This window comes from Salvelinus fontinalis, chromosome 31 (genome assembly GCF_029448725.1).
Source record: "Salvelinus fontinalis isolate EN_2023a chromosome 31, ASM2944872v1, whole genome shotgun sequence".
In the NCBI taxonomy this organism is placed as follows: domain Eukaryota; kingdom Metazoa; phylum Chordata; class Actinopteri; order Salmoniformes; family Salmonidae; genus Salvelinus; species Salvelinus fontinalis.
This window is the reverse complement of record NC_074695.1, coordinates 22,124,048-22,133,025: the sequence shown is the minus strand read 5'-3', so window position 1 is coordinate 22,133,025 and position 8,978 is coordinate 22,124,048. Positions and strand designations below refer to the sequence as shown.

Here is an 8,978-nt window from a genome sequence, read left to right as displayed (position 1 = left end):
CTTCTGTACTAATGACCATTCTACAGTTTTGTAAGGGTTTAAATATGTTGTTATTGTAAAGGGAAACTGAACGAAAGTTTATTTCAATTGCCTAATGGCCTGTTTTCCTTATTAGTTCATTTTAGTCTATGGACTGGTAGACCTATTGTTTTATAGGGCAGTAGGCCTAGGATACTCTACTCGAATTGCACTTCAAAATCTTTGAAAAACACGTCGTGAGTATTACATTTTAACGTGACAGTTCCAAATGTTTGTAAATATGCGTCAAAAGCATGTGATTCCGACAACGCAGTGTTACGTTTTTGTACAGCGGCCAATCCAAAAGCGGGGGTGTGTGAGAAGGCGTGGTTTGAATGTGGCGCTCTGGAAAATTCGATGGATTATCAGGTTAAAAGGAAACGTCTTGAAATAAATGATGAAGGGACCAATGCCAGGAATACTACTCTAGTAGTGTCGCACTTTATTGTCCAGAATGTTCGCAGGACATGCTACTGAGGAGATGGGCCATAGGTGAGTCCTTTCTGCCTAAGAGGTGGGATAGGGCTTGGATCATCACACACCACCGTTGCTTCAGTCTACTGTCACTGTCAACATCCCAGGATATAACAGGTGAAATTGTACATATATAATCAGGAAATACTTTAGGTTGCGCAATCGAAAATGTTTGTGTAACTTTTCTAAAGGCTTCAGGCAGTTCATGTTTCTGATATTGTATTAATGTTAATGGAGGATCCTCAGTGTTGCCGTGTAGGATATGGGGCTATGGGGTAATAAAACAGTTGTTATGAATTTTCTTACACTATGAATAATCTTAAAGTGCCAGCCCAATAGGCTAATGCATAAAATGTATAATCCCTAGTAAAAGTGAGCGTATTACCAGGGAATAGGGCATCAAATTGAAGGCAAGGTGATGGGGAGGGTACCATGACAGTAAAAAGGGATGCTGCGGAGGAGAGAGGGCTTGACACTGTAAAAGGAGGATGTTGCGCAGTTCTATTTACCTGCGTGTCTGTCTCTCTGTGCGTATTTTATGATGCTGAGTGCGGAGTGGCATGGCAAGTTTTATTATATATTTTGGACTGAGGTAAATTTACAAGGATGTTATTATACCATTGGTAGTTTATATGTAATGTAATATATAGGATATACAGACATAAATTATTGTTGATATTAATAATGTCATCCTCTAAATAAAATACGTAATTCTGCTTTCTTTGACTAAGCTAATGTTTACCCAAGTAGGCCTTTTGATGGATTACATGATTATTGAAAGTAGGATGAGATGCGCACTTTTTATTTCTGATGTAAACAAACCACCAAACCATTACACTTCCTGGACGGTGAGTGTCGCTGTTTTGCAGTTTAGATAAACATACATAATCCTTCATTTTCAATACTGAATGTGGACAATGGACGTTATCGTCTCATCATCGATGTATATGTGATCTTCCCACCTGAAATTATTTTACCTTTACATGAAAAAAAGAGATCAATAGGGGGTGCTTACAAGTGTGTAAAGGAAATGTGTTTCCTGCATATCCCACTCCCCCCAAGACCAGTGGCGGTTCTAGACCATTTCAACTGGGGGGGCCAAGCTGGGGCCAGTTGTACTGTTAGAGGGGCCAGTTACATGAGACGTTATTGTTGTCATATCGTTTTCTTCACTGCATTGCAGGCATTAGCAGGCAAAATACCATGTTCATAATGCAGATGCATGTGGTATGATAATGTTGTGTTCCGCCTAAAGCCGCCCCTCTAGAAAATGTGTGGGTTGAATTAGTGTTCCGCGTTGCCACTGTCTAATAACGGATGTAAAAAAAAGAACAATAGCAAAAATGTGTTATGTAAAAATAATTTCATACTCCAAATTTAGGGGGGCTACAAGGGGGTCCAAAATTGTTGTCATAGGGGCACTGCCCACCCCCCCACCCCCCCAGAACCGCTAGTGCCCAAGACACCCTCCGAGAGTAACCCTGGTACAATTAGGGTTAAGTGCCTTGCTTAAACGCAAATTGACAGATTTTTTCAAATTGACAGATTTATTTTCACCTAAATCAGCGCAGAGATTTAAATTAGCAACCTTTCAATTACTGGCTTAACGCACTAACCGCTAGGCTACCTGCCGCGCTAGGCTAGGTGAAAGTGAAACAAGTGAAACATTACAGCAGTATTCTAATTGTAGTTCAATAAAATGTGTGATATTTATTTTCCCTCCCCAGGTTATGTCCGGTCAGGTTTATGAGGCTGGCTGGCACCATCTGGGAAAGAATGACCAGGGCTCTCTTGACTTCAAGGCCTTCAAACCTCAACAGTAAAAAGTGACTGCAGTGGATGGTGATCTTATTATCTCAGTTATACAGAGATCTCTTTAATTGTGTGCATGTTGGAGGGTTCAATCAATTCCTTTTATTGAACTCAGGATCTGAGTCAAGATTCAATGGTCGTGGACAGGCAAAACGGTCAAAACCAGTTCAGAGTCCAAAGGGTACCGAAGGGCAGGCAGAATCAAGGTCAGGCCAGGCAGGATGATCAGGCAGGCAGGAAAGAAGCCCAGAGTCAGGCAGGGGTCAAAACTAGGACTAGCGAAAAGAGAATAGCAAAAGTTCTTCCACACCGATCTCAACACACCATTTTTGTATGGGTCTTGGTTTGTGCCCGGGGGCATTGTCATGCTGAAACAGGAAAGGGCCTTCCCCAAACTGTTGCCACAAAGTTGAAAGTACAGAATCATCTAGAATGTCATTGTATGCTGTAGCGTTAAGATTTTCCTTCAGTGGAACTAAGGGGCCAAGCCCGAACCATAAACTGTCCCAGACTATTATTCTTCCTCCACCAAGCTTTACAGTTGGCACTATGCATTCGGGGCAGGAAGTGTTCTCCTGGCATCTACCAATCCCAACTTTGTCTGTCGGACTGCCAGATGGTGAAGCGTGATTCATCACTCCAGAAAATCACTCCACTGCTCTAGACGTTCACTTCACAATAACAGCACTTACAGTTGACCGGGGCAGCTCTAGTAGTGCAGAAATTTGATGAACTGACTTGTTGGAAAGGTGGCATGCTATGACGGTGCCATGTTGAAAGTCACTGAGCTCCTCAGTAAGGTCATTCTACTGCCAATGTTTGTCTATGGAGATTGCACGGTTGTATGCTCGATTTTATACACCTGTCAGCAACGGGTGTGGCTGAAATAGCCGAATCCCCTAATTTGAAGGGGTGTCCACATACTTTTGTATATATAGTGTAGTCATGTTCATTTGACAGTCTCTGGTGCCATTGTTGTCATCACACAGACACATATCTAATCACATTGCTATAGACTTGCACAGAAAATGTAGGGTTGATGTTTATTCCTAAAGACTGAAGAATGAAAAAGATATAGAATCAGATACACAATATAGAAATAGAATCACATAGAAGTCCTATTTCTGTGGATACAAATAGATTGCCTGGCTACAATCCATATAGATTCCCTTTTATACAACACCAGACAATGAATTCCAGTCCAGCCCCTAGCCAGACAATTTTTAAAAAGACAAGTAGTTATGTAACTGACACAACCCTCTGGATGATGTGCCTTTAAGACTAGTGACTAGTCAGGTGACCAAGGAGAGGAGGTTCGGCTCCATCAGCTCAGCTCACAGCCAGGCAGAGAGCGAGAGAGAAACCTGAGGAAAGATCGATTATAGAGGAGAGGAAGAGAGAGACAGAAAAAAGGGAGCGAGACCCAATTAAATGGGGACACAGGATCCGTCACGATCAGAGAGAAAGGGGTGTACAGAGTGGGAAGTGGCAAACTGGTAGCAAGGTCCCTTTAACTGCAGCCCTGTGCTCAGCTGTCTGTGTGGCTGCCAGCAGTGTGTTGGTGTGTCAAGTTCTTTAAGAAGCTGCTGCATGTGTTTTGTGTATAGCCACAACAGTGGCACCTGAGAAAGCCCAGAGAATTAGTGCTGCGTCATACCACACTTTATATTTCTCGAACGATCTTAGCAATCTCTTTCTGTGTGTGGTCTGATCTGTTGGCGTGTATCAGTGCAAACTAGCCGAAAATAGAGAGAGTGTGTATACGCGTGTTTGAGTCAGGCAGGGAGAGAGGGAGGGAGGCAGTCAGAGAGATTTTGGATTAGTTGCTACGTCACTTTTTCATGTCGAGGGGGGGAAACAGAATCTAAGATAACAGAAGCCCAGAGTCATCCGGTTTTCTACCTGAGAGTTAGATGCAATGGTTACGGCAAGAACCTCTGCCTCTTCGGCCTCATCCGTAGAGCTTATTACCAGCTTCTCCCTCAGCCTCTACATCTGTACAATAGTTCATCTGGAATTGCAGAGAAGACTTCCAACATGGATGCTGAAGATGAGACACAGTTAGTTTGTGTGGGTGTTTTGATTGACATTGATTATGAGGTCAGAGTAGAGGGTGGGAAGGGGTTAACAAAAGAACGTTCCGGAAGGTTCTTATTATCGAGACGAAGCGCTTGGGGAGCGTATTCTAGGAATTATCGAGGTAATCGAATATTGCTATTATATGGTTACATATATACCAATACGTGATTACATAAATCATTATGTAGATATATATATATATATATATGTGTGTGTGTGTAATCCGTGTTGTCTGCCTGTCTGTAACAGGAATGGAGCTGGTTCGGCTGTAATAAAATGTCATCATAGGATACCTTTTCTCCCATAGTACCTGCTATTGCGTATATGGTCCAAATCAGGCAATAACGTTTGTTGATATTGCTACGCAGCATATTTGTCTGTTACTTGTGATTAACTCTTCATAGGGTCGAAGGCAGGAAGGAGGATGAGAGTGAACCGGGATCGAGTAAACCAGGGATCAACCTGGGCTTATTTTGTTAATAAGGAAGCCAACAGGAGACCTATTTGGAGCCTTTATCTTGTAGCAGACCAGTATTATCATGGGATTTGTTTTCTGTCTCTAGGGCGGCTGGCTGGGGTTTAGTGGAAACCCTCCCTAAAACATTGTTTCTATGTAGTTAGTACAGACTGAAACAGAGGTGGTGTTGTTTCTGCGTCGTTAGTACAAACTGAAACAGAGGGGTGTTGTTTCTGCGTAGTTAGTACAGACTGAAACAGAGGTGGTGTTGTTTCTGCGTAGTTAGTACAGACTGAAACAGAGGGGTGTTGTTTCTGCGTAGTTAGTACAGACTGAAACAGAGGGGTGTTGTTTCTGCGTAGTTAGTACAGACTGAAACAGAGGGGTGTTGTTTCTGCGTAGTTAGTACAGACTGAAACAGAGGTGGTGTTGTTTCTGCGTAGTTAGTACAGACTGAAACAGAGATTGTGACGCAGTCATCTACTGAGATGTACTTCTATGACAGAATGGCTCATGACTGTCCCTGTGTTATTCTCTCCCTCTCTCGCTGGCTCTCTTTCTCTCCCTCTTGTTCTTTCTTTCTCTCCTGTCTGTTCTTCCTTTCTCTCTCTCTCTCTCGTTCTTGTTCTCTATCTCTGGATGGGAGGGAGCAGCAATTGGGGTTTAAATGTCATGGCTCGAGTTCAGAAAGAGAGAGGAACAGAGAAGGAGAAGTTGTTTACCTTGCTTTCTTGGGGACTGCACTGGCAGCTGTCCAGTTCATATGCACTAGACTTCCTATAACTGCTGCATCACAGGCCTGAGTGCCAGAGCTGGCCTCCCGTTGGGTGGGAGGACCTCCCCAGACTCTGGTGGCAGCACAATGCTATTGGACGAGCAGAAGGGAGCAGGTGGTGGACAGCTTCTGACTGGTGAAGTAGTGTTATCGTGCAGTACGTTTTTTTAATGTTGTATGCGTTCTACAGGGGTACTAATAAAATGTGTACAGTAACAGTACATGGTTTTATTTTACATTGTTCCTTATCTACAGTAATATAAGCTGTATGTACTGTATATTACAATGTATTACATTGTTAGTCCTTGGCTGAAAGGAGCGGAAACATGAGCACTGTAGGTAAACACGAGTGTGTATCTGTTTACTAAGCTCCAGTAATGTCTTGTGTAATGTGTTCTCACAGTCTGATTGGTTTGGGTGTACTACGTCATGTTGACATTGATCAGCCCCTGTCTTTTTCCTGTTATGCTGGGGGCCAAACACAGTCCACTTCCTGTTCTGTCTGGACTCTGTACCAATCGCTTCTCCTCCCCTTCCCAGAGGGAAGTCTATACTTACTTAGTGTTTGATTTTGTTGCTCTACTACGATTGTGGTCCGTGAGATGGGGAGCAACGGAGGGTTCTCTGAACTGGCATTCTGTGATGTCACAAACCTGCCACATTGCTACTTTCTAAAGTGATGCAAGAACGACTGTGTTTGTCAAGGGTCTGCATTGCATCCACTACTGCTGCAGTTGGCGCCTCTCTCTCCGTCTCAGAAACACACACTCGCATTCACAAGACGAGTGTGATACACACCCATAAAGAAAACACATACTGAGTTGGGCTTGCGCAAACTGCAAGGCTTTGAGGCTGAGGGTTCCACAGCTGGTGTCACCCCATGGGGGTCATTTCTTATGAATGACGATGCAACAAGAAAGCGCTTGCCTGACAGTGTGTGGTGGGGACACACACAGCATGTCATTAGATGGGCACAGGGAGAGGAGACCCATACCCCAGTGTTTGAGTGTGTCGTTTCACTTTCTTTTCTCACTAGTAGGCAGTCGTGAAATAGCTTTTTGAATAGATATCTATGAGCATTTTGCCATGGTAGATATGATTTTATCCTGAATGGGTGAATGTTTCTAATCTCAATTAATATTCACGTCAGGGTGTAAAAAAATATAAACCCAGCATGCAACAATTTGAACGATTTTACTGAGTTACAGTTCATATGAGGAAATCCGTCAATTGAAATACATTTATTAGGCCCTAATCTAGGGATTTCACATGACTGGGAATACAGATATGCATCTGTTGGTCACAGATACCTTTAAAAAAAGGCAGGGGAGTGGATCAGAAAACCAGTCAGCATCAGTGTGACCACCATTTGCCTCATGCAGTGCGACACATTTCCTTCATATTGTCACGCCCTGGCCTTAGTATTCTTTGTTTTCTTTATTATTTTAGTTAGGTCAGGGTGTGACATGGGTATTTATGTGGGTTTTGTAGTGTTCAGGGTGATTGTAAGGTTTAGGGGGTTTATTTAGAGTAGTTGGGTTTATGTTGTTTATGCTGTCAGAGCAGCTCATAGATTACTGCACCTGTACATAGCCCATCTATAATTTAGCCCAAACAACTACCTCTTTACCTACTGTATTTATTTATTTTGCTCCTTTGCACCCCATTATTTCTATCTCTACTTTGCACCTTTTTCCACTGCAAACCAACCATTCCAGTGTTTTTTTTACTTGCTGTATTGTATTTACTTCGCCACCATGGCCTTTTTATATTTTTATTTATTTATATATATATTTTGTTTGCCTTCACCTCCCTTATCTCACCTCACTTGCTCATATTGTATATAGACTTATTTTTCACTGTATTATTGACTGTATGTTTGTTTTACTCCATGTGTAACTATGTGTTGTTGTATGTGTCGAACTGCTTTGCTTTATCTTGGCCAGGTCGCAATTGTAAATGAGAACGTGTTCTCAATTTGCCTACCTGGTTAAATAAAGGTGAAATAAATAAATAAAAATAAATGTTTAGTATAGTTGTCTAGCTGTGTCTATGTTGTGTGTAGTTGTCTAGGAAAGTCTATGGTTGCCTGAATGGGTTCCCAATTAGAGACAGCTGGTTTCTGTTGTCTCTGATTGGGAGCCATATTTAAGGTAGCCATAGGCTTTAGTTTGTTGTGGGGAATTGTCTATGTTGAACGTTTGTAGCATGTGTATGTGCACTACGTTTATAGCTTCACGGTCGTTTGTTGTTTTGATAGTTTGTAAGTGTTTTGTTTCGTTTTGCCTTCTTCATAAATAAAAGAAGATGGCTTATTTTCCACATGCTGCGTTTTGGTCCGTCTCTCCTCCAAACGATCGTGACAGAATTCCCCACCAACATCGGATCAAGCAGCATGTGCAACAACAACAGGACCCACCTACACTGGACTATTGGAATTGGGAGGAAATTCTGGACCGAGAAATACCAGGAGAATATAACCGCCCCAAAGCTGAGCTGGAGGCAGCGAAGGCAGAGAGGCGGAGATATGAGGAGGCAGCAAGGAGACGTGGCTGGAAGCCTGAAAAGCCCGTGAGTACTACCCAAAAATTTCCTGGGGGGGGGGGGGGGTAAGAGGTAGTGGGCCAAGGGCAGGTAGGAGACCTGCGCCCACTTCCCAGGCTAACCGTGGAGAGCGGGAGTACTGGCAGACGCCGTGTTACGCAGTAGAGCGCACAGTGTCTCCTGTACGGGTGCATAGTCCAGTGCGGGTTATTCCACCTCCCCGCACTGGTAGGGCTAGATTGGGCATTGAGCCAAATGTCATGAAGCCGGCCCTACATATCTGGCCACCAGTACGTCTTCTTGGGCCGGCTTACATGGCACCAGCCTTACGCATGGTGTCCCCGGTTCGCCTACATAGACCGGTGCGGGTTATTCCACCTCCCCGCACTGGTCGGGCGATGGGGAGCATTCAACCAGGTAAGGTTGGGCAGGCTCGGTGCTCAAGGGAGCCAGTACGCCTGCACGGTCCGGTATTTCCGGCGCCACGTCCCCGCCCCAGCCTAGTACCACCAGTGCCTACACCACGCACCAGGCTTCCAGTGCGTTTTCAGAGCCCTGTTCCTCCTCCACGCACTCTCCCTATGGTGCGTGTCTCCAGCCCAGTGCCTCCAGTTCCGGCACCACGCACTAAGCCACCTGTGCGTCTCCTGAGTCCTGTACACACTGTTATTTCTCCCCGCACTCGTCCTGAGGTGCGTGCCCTCAGTCCGGTACCACGCACCAGGCATATAGTGCACTTTGAGAACTCAGTGTGCCCTGTTGTTGTTCCCCGCACTAGCCTGAAGGTGCGTGTCCTTAGTCCGGTACCTCCAGTTCCGG

At 44.2% G+C, this 8,978-nt stretch overlaps 1 long non-coding RNA gene across 1 annotated transcript; it reads left to right on the top strand.

Moving 5' to 3' along the window:
* The first annotated feature begins 340 nt into the window (after positions 1-340).
* On the top strand, positions 341-7,658 carry LOC129829820 (uncharacterized). Its single transcript, XR_008755459.1, has 2 exons — positions 341-609; positions 2,220-7,658. It is a non-coding gene; the product is annotated as an uncharacterized LOC129829820 (long non-coding RNA).
* The last annotated feature ends 1,320 nt before the right edge of the window (positions 7,659-8,978 follow it).